This window comes from Megachile rotundata, chromosome 2 (genome assembly GCF_050947335.1).
Source record: "Megachile rotundata isolate GNS110a chromosome 2, iyMegRotu1, whole genome shotgun sequence".
Taxonomy (NCBI): Eukaryota; Metazoa; Arthropoda; class Insecta; order Hymenoptera; family Megachilidae; genus Megachile; species Megachile rotundata.
The window spans coordinates 6861713-6875199 of NC_134984.1; positions in this window are offsets into that span (position 1 = coordinate 6861713).

A 13487-nucleotide genomic window follows, 5' to 3' on the forward strand; every position below is an offset into this window, starting at 1 on the left:
CAATGGAGACTGCTTTAAGGAAAACGAAGATGCACAACATGGTTTCGTTGGCGAGGGTACTGCACAAATTTAAGGTCGGTGCTAATGAAATAGCACCTAAAGGTTAGGGAAAGTTTGAAGTGAGGTTCCCTAATGGGGAACTAGCCAACAAATTTGTTAAGGAAGAAGGTATACGGAAGGCAGGGTTTATACCATTCATTGCTAAGAATAAGATTCAAGTTACTGGTATAATTAAAGGTGTACCCCTGGATTTAACAATGGAAGATTTACTTAAGGAGGCTACTTCCCCATGTAGAATTAAATCGGCCGTGAGGCAAAACAGAAAGATAAGTTGTAACTCTATCAATTCTTGGGAGTGGGTACCCAGTGAGACGGTGCTCATCACTATTGAAGGGACTACGTTGCCAGACTGTATTAGGATTTTTGGTCTCTTTAATATTCCAGTTGAGGTATATGTAGAGCCGGTCCGCACTTGCTTTAATTATTACAAGTATGGGCATTCGACAAAATTCTGTCGCAGCAATAAGATATGTGGTAAGTGTGGTGAAAGGGAAATGGATAATCATGTGTGTACTAAACTGAAGGCTAATGGATGTCTACATTGTGATGAGGAGCATAGGACCTTCTCTAAAGAATGTTCTATATATCAAAAGAATCGAAAAATTAGGGAAGTTATGGCATATGAAGGAAAATGTTTTTTTGATGCAAGAGAGGTGGTTGAAGGAACCTCTGTTAAATCTGGAATAGATGACTTGGGTATTAAAGCGTCTATATCTCCTACTCTTAAGAATTTCCCTTATCTTCCCAAACCTACGATGGCTCAGGCATTTAAAGTAAAACAAATTGGTGGACAGGCCAAACCTATGTTGGTTAAATCCAATTCAATTTCAAGGAATGTTGTTGCGTCTACAATTGATGAAAGTCTCATTAGTGGTAGTAGCGGTGAGACTGATAAAGTGGTTCAAAGAGTGAAGGATAGCGGATCTTCTTCAAATGATTCTCAAGAAAAGGAAAACAATTATTCCCCTCTTGCGAGGAATAACAAATTGTTAGATAATCTAAAGGCGAAAAATGTATCTATCAGCAGTAGACCTGACCGGTTTAAGGATAAACTGCAGTGGGCACTAAGAAAAGTAAAGGAACGCAGCAGATTAAACAATACAAGGGACCGGTTCAGAAAGTATGAAATATAGTTCTCTCAAAATTTTATTGTGAAATTGCAGAAGTGTCAGGCATAAGCTGGATGAATTGGTTAATATTGCACCGGATTACAATATCATTATTCTTACGGAAACCTGGCTCAAATCTGAGCAGTCTTTGGCTATTCAAAATTTTATTACGCTGCGTCAGGACAGATCGGAAGACAGATCTGGCGGAGGTGTGGCAATTTTAGTTCATTATTCTTTGGACTTCTCTAAACTTGGCTTTCAAATTGACGATGATTGCACTGAAACTCTTACAATCCTTATAAAAGCTAAGTCTCAGAAGATAGTTATAGCTGCCTGTTATAGACCACCTGGGGATAACCTGAGGATGCGTGAATGGTGTAAGTTTATTGATGATTGTAGAGGACTGGGTTCTCTTATTTTGGCTGGGGATTTCAACGCACACCATCCAGCTTGGAATTGCGACTGTATTAATCCTACAGGAGAGATTCTCTACAGAACATGAATACAAGATCGTACGCAGGAAATGGCCATAGCTCCTCCAGCAATCTGGATCTGGTGATTTCAGATATAAATTTAGCGCATCTTCTTCAATCGGCTCAACTGGATGACTGTATGGGATCAGATCACTTTCCCATAGAGTGTAGTGTTGATATACAGTGCTCCACTTATGTCACCAAATCTAATAGGATTTCCACGATTAAAACAGATTCGTCAAGATACAGCTCGCTGATGGATGCCAGCTACTCTGACCTGTTGAAAAATGATTTGATTTTGTCTCCTTTACCGCAGTTGAACTTAGTGAGGAAAATTTCTTTACCCTCTGAGGCGTCTGTCTTTACGGCAGAATATGCTGCATTGGAGGTAGCTGTTCAAGTGACAAATGGTAATCCAGGGAAATCGTACTTAATTTGTACAGACTCACTCAGCCTGATTCAGACCCTTTCAAAAACTAGATTTCTTCCGGGAACTAATAGTCACGTTATTGGGATAAAGAAAGGGCTTAGTACCTTCAGTGGAAATGAGTCGTCTAATTCAATCACAGTTATGTGTGTTCCGTCGCATTCTGGTATTAGTGGTAATGAATTGGCGGATAAGGAGGCTAAAGAAGCTACTACACTGTCTAACTGTCAGGTTTCGACTATTCCACAGAATAATATTCTGCAACTAATTCTTGAAGGCATTAGAAGGGACATGGTGGTCAACTGACTGGAAAGGAGTGAGTGTTGTGGGTCGAATTACTTTAATATTTTCTTTAATACTCTCAGGAAACCTTGGTTTCATAATTTAAACCTTTCAAGAAGAATAGTGGTTTGGGTAAATAGATCAAGAGCAGATCACTATAATTTAGGTGCTTCTTTGTCTAAAATTGGACTAGTTCAAGATGCATCATGTGCCTGTGGTGCTATTTGGCAGGATCTTGATCATATACTGTGGGAATGTGTCTCATATGCACAGGATAGGAGTATTCTTTTGGGTCATCTTAGAAGGGATGGTTGGGCTCCTCCCTTTAGGATTCAAACATTTCTGACTAATCCCCAAAGAAACATTAGAGTTCTAAAATGGATTGACGAATTTTTTTGTAGATGTAACTTGAAGATCTGATATTGTAGCGTTGAGTCGTTAATCATAAGCAAGGCCAATTTACATTTGATGTATTAGTTAAGGAAGTTTATGTATAATGTTAGATGATAAGTTCTTTGTTAGTCTTATAACGTCTATTGTGTTAAATATTAATTGTGTTTGAGTGTTATTATGGTCTTTATTTGTTGTTTGTAAAGCGTTGTTAATCTATTGTGTAATTTTGTTCCCTTTTTTGTATTGTCACCTTTGGGTGACTGATGGGTTTGTTTTGAACCTAATAAGTCAATAAAAAAAAAACGTATATCTTTTTCTATTCCATTACCGACCGCAAATTACCGACCGCACCATAAAATTTCGCGTGGTAATGGGATGGGGCAGCTCACGCGTGCAACATTGTTTAGAGTAGATCACCGATCGACGGCGCGCGCGTTAGTTAGAAAGAGACAGTAGATATACTTCGAAACAAAGTTATTATAAATTATTATTTAAATGTTTATATTGTACATATTATTAATTATTCACTCATTATAAATTGCATTATATTTTTAGCTATTATTTTATGTATTGTCTGCGATTAATTATTTCTTCTATTAAAACACTTATTATTTGCGTATCTAAAAATTATTAAAAATACGATTTAACGGGAAAACTTGTGAGAAACTAATTAATAATAAAGCAAAGCGTATTTTTATTAACCCCTTGGCTAATGCGGGCGCCTATAGGCGCTTAGAAATTTTGTGTTTGTATTACTGAGAGCACCTATAGGCGCCCACTTTTATACCAACAGAGTTTTTTCCTAGCGATTAAAGTTTTTATAAAAAAGAGTTATGACGGCGTGTTATAACATTTGTCATTTGTATTATCCTTTGTACATAAAGGAAGGATAAAAAACTGTATAAAAAGGCTTTAGCTTTGCTTTTTATAAATAAGAATACCTGACTTTTTATTATAATAAATAAGACCATAATCACATTTCTCAGAAAAAATCACCGTAGCGAAAGGGTTAATCAAACTAATATATATTTGCTACTAAATAAAGCGTGATAAAAGAATAACTACTTTTTGAGCGGGAAAAACCCATGATTCTCTGGGTACAAAAGGGCATGCAGCAGCGGCTGCGAACGCAGAATAATCTTTGAAGTACTACGTGACGGACCTTTTAGGAAGCGACTAACTGGAACAGTTTTAACTGGTAAGAGCCTACAAGATTCTTAGTTTTGACTGGACAGCGGGTTTCAGCCATTTGGATACTCGATCGTTAGGTAGTTCTAGTTGCCAGCTAACGCAGGCTCCCCGTTCAAACGGTCTTGTATCTGAAACTCTGTAAGGAGAGTGCTATGCTCAGCCCTAGAAGGAACTAAGACATCAAACGAGAGCTCTCCAGTCACTCATACATATTTCTTATTTTGCTGAGTTATTAACTCGCCGTCGGATTCTCGGAGTTCGCTCTGGGTAGTTTAGTAGTCAGCTAACGCAGGCTCCCCATTATTGAGCGGCTTGGTCTCTGAAGCCCGTGTCTTTTGGGTGGTGTTTTGGTAACTTCAATAAATAATTAAAGTTGAGTCATTTTTATTTGCTACCCTGTTGGTCACACGTCGGTCACTTGATTCTTGCATCGTTGGGTAGTTCTTGTAGCCAGCTAACGCAGGCTCCCCAATTAAGCGATCAGGTTTTGGGTATCGATTTGTGCTCTGACGAAAAGGGCCATGAACTAATTAGTTTAGAGTCAAAACAAGGAGTAACTATTCCACGTCTAATACAAATTTTAGAGTTTTGTAATTAACCAAATATTGTTCTGTCAGTTTTGTTAGGATCTAGATCCATTATTAAATTGCGTTATATTTTTGCGTTGCGTATATCATTATAAAAACCGCGTAATTGAAGTAGTTAGCTACCGTTCTGCGATTTGCGACAACAACAAGTCTATTATACTCCAATTTGCTTACAGAATTCAATCATACATACATTTTTATATTCGCTAAAGAAATTGTTAATTATAACTCTTTTTCTCATCATTATTTGAATAAACCTAATTAATGAAAGGTATTAACCTGTAGATTTCACTCTTTAACCACACGCCACCATGATCCCACATTCCTTTAGAATTAGTTATAGTAAAACCGAGTCGCTTAATAGGCAAAAGCCGCTCTTTGCTTCATAAGTGCTGTAAAATACCTGAGTCTAGTCGCAGGGACGTTACACCGTGGTAAATGAGCGGGATGTTGTTGGGATCTTGGATGAAGCCTTATTTGTCGAGGTGTAGGAAGGAATCCGGTGGGGTGTATCCTGTGTTTCGTGTTCTGTTAAAGTAGAGAGGATTGGGGTAGGTGGAGCTAAATATGAGGCTGTTGCTAGTGATTTTTCTGGTGTTTGCCTAGCGGTTGCGCGTTAGTTTGCGTGAAAATAAGTCTATTCTAGGGATTTTGGCGAGTTCGTAAATTTTATGGTTATTGTATTTTTTTGTGAAGTTTGATTCTGGGGTTCTATGTTTGCCGAGACATGTTCTTAGGCACTTACGTTCGAAAAGTCTTAATTTTTCCATGGAATTTGACGGTAGGTTGAACCAGATTGGACTTCCGTAGATTAGGATGGATCTAATTAGGGCTTTATAACAGGTTAGTTTTGTGTTTGGTTTTAGCTGTTTGTTGTAAAAGAGGCGTTTGTTGCTGGGGAATACTTTTTGAGCTTTGTCTATTGCTGTTCGCGTGTGGTTGATGAAGTTCAGTTTGTAGTCAAGGTGAATGCCTAAGTATTTTACTGTTTTTTTGCTCGATATCTCTAGCAGTGGGTTGTTGTTGTCATGTAGGTGGAAGGTTTATGCGTATTTTTGGTCGTCGTAGTTGGGTTTGTCGGAGCGTGCAAGGCTTGGGCGGAAGAGGATTGTTTCGCATTTGTCTGTATTGATTTTTAATTTCCAGTTTTGGAGGTACTCTTGTATTTTTGCAAATATTTTCTGAAGCTGTTTTTTAATTATGGAGGGTTTCTTGTTTTTTATGTATATAAGTAAGTCGTCAGCGAAGGCTATGGCGAATTTGTGGTATTTTTTATTTAGGTCGAATAAGTGAAGTAGGTCGCTTTTGTATACGACTAAGTTTCCACCGAGGGTTCAAATCGGGTTAGAGTCGGGTTAGAGTCGGGTTGAGGTGAGCGCTCTTACAGTGGAAACACCAAAGTTTTAGTTAAACTCTACCCTATAAAATTGTAGGGTAGCGTTCAATTGAGGTTCAGTGGAAACGACAAGAGTCGAGTTCATGTTGTCAATATATCAAATCCAAATTGCATTGTGTTGCATTGCAATATCACGTGTTGGTGTAAATAAAATTCTCATTACTTCATTACTTTTTTACAATGAATTATATTCAGGAAAAAAAGAAGCCAGCCACGTGGAGTATGGAGGAAACCGAGTGTTTTTTAAGAATTGTAAAAGATTTACAAGTTACAACTTTAATGGATGGGAAAAAATTTCGAACAGCAGAAATATTTAAAAAAGTCGAAGCAACATTCCAAACCGAAGGATACAATAAAACACTCAACTTTTAGAAAAATTGAAAGCAATGAAAAGTATGTAAATTAAAAGAATCATTGTTCATTTATTTGAACATAATTTGTAATGGCTACATTATTATGTAGAACTAACAACGAGTTTTAATTTATCGTTATGATTATAACTTTTGCAACGTATTAGCTATTTTTTACATTTAATAATTTTTGTATCTACAGAACGATTTAAAGCTACAATACGAAGTTTATCTGTAAGTGGTGTTGGAACACAAGATAAAATGAAATGTCATTTTTTTGAAGAATTAAATGAAATATTTGGCTACCGACCAATTATCAATCAGACTGGTATAGATTCTACCTTACTGCCTCCGGATTTAAGTAAGATTTTCAAATATTTAAATTTATATTTCATTGTAGCACTGTCATAGTAAATTAATATAAATATTTTATACTAACACGCTAATATTATAGATACATAATTGATATTATGATACTATATTTTTCAGGTAATGAGACCTCTGGTGAGGCGTCATTATCTTCTGATACACAACATCCAATTCCGTCATCATCACCAGTACTGAACTCCTTATTGGATGACAGCAGAAGCATTTGTACACGTCCCTTAAGATCGCAAGAAATAGATAATTGTAACGAACTACGCACTTCTAAAAAGCGTAAAATATGTGGAATACCTACTAGTCTCAGTCGCGAAAATCCACGAGCTGGTTTTAAAAATATTATGCAGAATTGTGTGAATCAAATAATGGAATCTCAAGAAAAGCTGTTGATGAAAAGTATTGAAGAACAGCGCAAACTTGATAAGGAAATGTTTATTCAATATAATAATATCTTTTTACAGCAAACACAAATCTTACTCACAGGATTGCAAAATTTGAGTTCACCATCTCCACAAAATTATGCAATATTTCAACAATTTTGTGGGGTTTCAACTATGCCAGCAGTAAAACCAATGTTCACAGAGAACTTAAATCAATCATATCGTACACAACCAACATTTTCGCATAATATTAATACAGACCATTCCTGTACTTCTCATGAAACACAAACACATTTACGATCACATCAAGCCGAAACAACGATATCCAGAATTGTGCTTACAGAAAATGAATACGTTGAATATGAAGACGTGGAATATTTAGATACTGCTGAAAGGGACTGAAATACTCAGTAGTGCAAGAGGGAGAGTGCAAAATATAATTGCTGCCAAAGATTAACATTGTTTTTATAGACATGCACGTGCCAAAAGTGATACACGTGTCAGAAGGCAATGCATTCAAGGTCTTTGACCTGCTTCTAAGAGGTCTTAGGTTGCCGATATTGAGGACCTACGTCTGTCATCGGCTGAGGATCGGCGGTGGCCGATATCTAACTGCGCGACGAATTCTAAGAGTCGCGGATGTTATGGTTAACAGTCGATGCCTTCTTCTTTGAGGATCACCGAAGGTGTCGTGTCTCGTGGCCGATGACCCGACGTCATGGTGCTGCGTGGCACATGTATAGAGATTAGGGTATTCCTATAGAATCTGGCCACGGAGTGGGGAGGCAGGGATGCCTTTGGTAAGAGGACTGAGTTTGACCTCTCGGCACTTACCCCAGAATCTTCGTAGCGAAAAGATCGTTTTAATTGGCATAGTTTTTAACAAGTATAATACTGGAACTATTATGGATAATATCACCTAACCCAACCCATATTAAAAGTATTATAAAAAAGAAAATTGGAAAGATAACATGAAAAACTAAAGGTTCCAAAACAGCTAAGCGGCATTCGATCCCACGCCTAGAAAACATCCACCGATTATCCACTGATAATGTTGTTGCAGTATCATTTTACGTTTCTAAATATACGTTTTTCATTTTTTACAACTACAGTATGCAATATAAAAATCTGAAAAAATTCTATAATATGCGCTATATAAATCGCAATGTTTCAGAATTTTTGTACTAGATTAAATAGGCAAAATAGGACAAAAACCGAAATTACGTTTTTCTTTTTTTATTGCCCCATGGTTGAGATAGGGGGTTGAAACTTGGTGTAAGATGTCCTTTTTTTGATACGCTATCGATTGCCGTATTGCATATTTCATTTGGCTCAAGTGCATTTTTTATTATCCCCTCCCTTTCCTCGAGTTGCGCTCGCTAGGATTAGGAAAATTGGCTCGAGCCCGTATTCCTACAAGTTGCTTGACGTCTAAAAATAGATTGATAGATATGGCAACAGCGTGACAATCCGGCAACGATGCCTTTGGGTCGATCACTATCTGGGCTATCTACCCAGATGTCCGGAACTGGATTTCTGTCTTCCTCAAACAAAAAGAAAAAAAAGGATGGGATGGAGATAGAGAAATTAGCTGCCCTGGCCCATAAAATAGGCGAAATCACGCCTGAAGCTAGGGCGCCATCAGCCGTAGCGTCCATTTCCGACGTTGATCAATTGGTAAAACAGATTGCAGCCTTGGTTACAGCCGAGTTACAAAAGCAGGACGGCAGAGGGCGTTCGCGTTCCTGAAGCGGCGACCGTTCTTACCGACCGAGGTCGAAAGCACGCCTGGACCGCCGTAATGGGTTGTGTTATTTCCATTCTAAGTTTCGCGAGAGGGCGCACCGTTGTGTATGTGGCGCCCTCGGTCGTGCGCACATTTTCGCCCGTGAGAACACCATCTAGATGTTATGTGTTCAAGTTGTCCGCGCGCCAGAAAACAAAGGAAATATATAGAAGTGACAACATGGCCGTACCAAGAACAAGCGTCGTTGATTTTCCCTATCCTCCATCTCCACAAATTGGTGACCCCGACGTGATCGGAAGAGCGTAAATTAATCCGACGCAATCGATTAAATCGATGCAACTGTTTAAGTCGTAAGTGAGCATATAAAAATTGCCGGATTGTGAACAGTTAGTCTTTAGCAATAGTGTTGTTTATAGTGCACGTGGTAAAGGCGTCGTGGACAAAAACTTTAGACATTAAATCGTATAGTGTGTATTCATGGACATTAAGTGCGTGTTATTAAAAAAAGGGACAAGATGCCTGAGACGCGTTCAAAAAGTGCAGAAAAAGTTGAAGAATTCGCAATGGCTGAGGACAAACCATTCTCGGCAAGTGGAAGCAACGCGTCGACCCCAGCAGCGGTAGTCCGGTTGCCGCCTTTTTGGAAGGGAAATCCGGAAATATGGTTTGCGCAGGTCGAAGCAGCTTTTGACCTAAACAAAATTGAGTGCGATGACACAAGGTTCAAGCACGTTATTGTCAATTTGCATTCGGATGTTTTTCCCTTTGTAACAGATATTATATCGTCGCCGCCGTCGAGTGGCAAATATAAAACTTTGAAAGCGCGCGTCCTTAATTCTTTCGGTGAGAGCAGCGAAGCTAAGCTGCGGAAGCTGTTTCAGGGGCACGTGCTAGGTGCGGAAAAACCGTCAATCTTGCTGCAAAAGTTAAAGAACCTGGCGGACGGACAATGCAGCGATTCAGTTCTCAGGACATTATTCCTGGAACACCTCCCCGAGCAGGTTAAATCTATTTTAGCCATCAGCGAGGTAAGTGACTTGAGCAAACTCGCCCTCCAGGCTGACAAGATTGTGGAGATCACACGGCCCTGCGTTACCGCGGTGTAAAAGCCATTTGAAGAGGCACCCCCGGCGATAAACCATGTCTCGAGCGGTCTCGAGGCACAGCTTGCGCAAATCTCGGAACGTCTGCAGAAGCTGGAAACGCGCCAGTCGAGAGGACATTCAGTATCTAATAACTGGCATGGCTTTCGTCGAAACAGAAGTAAGAGCCGCAGCAGAACAAGAGGCGGGTACTGCTATAAACACTGGAAATGTGGCGCGGACGCATATAGTTGCCAACCGCCCTGTAATTGAGGACGGGACCGCCAGAGGAGTCAGGAAAACTCTTCGTCCGGAGGCCCACGGCGGCAGGCGTCTCCGGGACCAGGAAACGCCGCCTCATAATTAAAGATAGGATTATCAATATAAGTTTTTTAATAGATACAGGCGCGGACGTGTCCATTATACCTGCGACGAGAGAGAAGCAGGCCAAACCCTCCGAATCGATATTGTTCGCGGCTAATGGAACGAAGATCCCAACTTTTGGAGAACAGCAGATGGACTTAGACCTGGGATTTGGACGCGGAATGCGCTGGGCATTCGTGGTTGCCGATGTTAGCCGAGCGATAATAGGCACGGACATTTTGTCCTACTTTCATTTGATTATCGACGTACGACGTCAGGTACTGATTGACGGTCAAAGTCATGTTGAGGTATGTGCCCATTCGGAGTATTCTGATTTTCCGACGATCCGTCGAGTGTCGGCTGACGGGCCATATAGAAAGCTGCTAGTCGGGTTTCTAGGGTTGCAGCGCGCGTCAGCGACACCGACAGGGAGCGCTCATAACGTAGAACACCATATTGAAACAACGGGACCACCGCTAACTGTCAAAGCCCGTCGATTGGCGCCTGAAAAATTTAAAGCCGCAAAGGAGCAATTTACGCAGATGATTAAGCAGGGCATCTGCAGACCATCAAAGAGTCCTTGGGCGAGCCCTTTACATTTAGTACTGAAGAAGAATCAGGAGTGGAGACCGTGCGGTGATTACCGACGGCTAAACCAAGTCACTATACCTGATAAATATCCAATTCCGTTTCTGCAGGACGCTGTGTCTTTCCTACACGGAACGAAGATCTATTCCACGATTGATTTGGCCAGAGCTTACCATCAAATACCTGTCCGAAAGGAGGACATCCCGAAGACAGCAATAATCACCCCTTTCGGGTTATTCGAATTCACCTACATGACATTTGGACTCAGGAACGCCGCTCAAACGTTCCAGAGGTTTATGGACGAGGTAACATCCGGTCTGACATTTTGTCAAGTCTACATCGACGATATCATCGTCACATCCAGCTCAGAAGAGGAGCATCACCGACACCTTGAAGCTTTGTTCAAGAAACTGGAACAGTTTGGTTTAACTATAAACACTTCAAAGTGCGTTTTTGGCCAGCCTGCGGTCGATTTCCTCGGTCATCGAATCAGTGCGGCTGGCGTAGCTCCCTTACCGGCGAAGGTAGAAGCCATTAAAAACTTTCCGAAGCCAGAGACAATTAGTGCGTTAAGACGGTTCTTAGGTATAATTAATTTTTACAATAGATTTATTAAACACGCCGCGGAAATTCAAGCACCCCTTCAGGAGGCTATCACGAACGTTAAACTTAAAAAAAGCGAACCGGTTGTATGGACGGATAAAAGAGAGCAAACGTTTCAGAAATTGAAAGATGAATTGAGTCGCGTTACTTTATTGGCGTTTCCGGCAGATTCTGCGGAACTCGCGATTCAGACCGACGCATCGGATGTTGCAGTAGGAGCTGTGTTACAACAGCGTGTTAATAAGCACTGGCAACCGCTTAGTTTTTTCTCGAAAAAGTTATCTCCGGCAGAGAGAAAATACAGCGCATACGATCGCGAATTATTGGCCATATTTAAGGCAATTAAACATTTCAGAGATGTGCTCGAAGGCCGTAAATTTTACTTATTAACGGACCATAAACCCTTAACTTTTGCGTTAGATCGCCCGGCGTTTGCAAGTGTCGTCTAGACAGGCCCAGCAGCTTTCATATATTTCGGAGTACACTAACGATATTCGGCACATCCCGGGAAGCGAGAATGCGGACGCGTTGTCGCGCATCGAAGCGGTGACAGCGCCCTTGACATTAACGACTGAAGAGATTGCCCGCGAACAAGCAACGGATGCTGCGTTGCAAGAAACCGATGGTTTTTGCGTTGGTTTTTATTGAAACCGAATTCTACAGTATTGAAATTGCGTAGTTTTTCATTAACAGCGTCTAGTGAAATATTATATTGCGATGTTTCGGATAGAGGCATTAGAACTTATGTGCCTGCGTCGTTACGAAAGCGCGTGTTTGATTTAGCACATAGCATGTCACATCCAGGCGAGCGAGTTACGCGTCGCTATATAGCCGATAGGTTCGTTTGGCCGAGCATGAACCGTAACGTTACTGCATGGGTTCGTTCATGTTTAGCGTGTCAGCGAGCGAAAATTTCGCGTTATAATAAGTTGGATCCACAGAAAAGTACCGTTCCGGATAGTAGATTCGAACATATTCACATAGATTTAGTCGGCCCACTTCCAGTGTCGCGCGATTGTAAATACATTTTGACCATAATAGACAGGTTTTCGCGCTGGCCTGAGGCAATACCCATTGCTGACACGACAGCAGAGACCGTGACAAGAGCCATTTTCGAGCAATGGATTGCTAGGTTCGGCACTCCTCGGTTGATAACGACGGACCGTGGAGCACAATTTGAAGCAGCGCTTTTCGCAGTATTAGTGAAACTTACCGGTGGTCAACGGTGCAGGACGACGGCATATCACTCGCAGTCAAACGGGTTGATCGAGCAATGGCATCGATCGCTTAAAGTGGCAATCATGTGTCACTCGCCTAAAGAGTGGACAGAAGTACTATCTGTTGTACTTTTGGGTTTACGGACAGCATTTAAAGAGGACATTCAGAGTTCTCCCGCAGAGATGGTCTACGCTTAAAGTCCCAGCGGAGTTTTTCGAAGCTGAGGAACGAGATAGCGATCCACGCATATTCGTAGAAGATTTTCGTCGCGCTATGCGCGAACTACGACCGACTCCTGTGTCGCATCATATCAAAAAGAAAGTTTTCCAGTTCAAAGATATCCAAACATGTACCCATGTATTTTTGCGTGAGTTAACAAGCCGAACTTTGGAGCAATCGTATTCTGGACCACATCGGGTTATCAAAAGAATCTGAGACAAGGTATACAAAATTGATTACAACGGCCGAGAAGAAAATATAACGGTTGATCGGTTGAAACCCGCTTATGGTGTAGTGGACGATAGTTCAACGTCAGTGGCTAATTCCTCACATAGTCCACTGACAGACAATGCACGAGAAGAACGCGATCAACAGAGTAGTGTTAATGGTGATAACCTTGTATTTAACAGACCACGAGGCATTTTAAAGACATACGCTCGAAGAAGTAAAATAAAGACAGTGCGTTTTGCGTTACGTTAATTAAGTACGATTAAGTCGTAATTAGTATAGTATTAAGTTTAGCGTTATTTTGTATGTTGTTATTGTTCTTTCTTTTTTGAAAGGGGGGAATGATGTGGCGCCCTCGGTCGTGCGCACATTTTCGCCCGTGAAAACACCATCTAGATGTTATGTGTTGA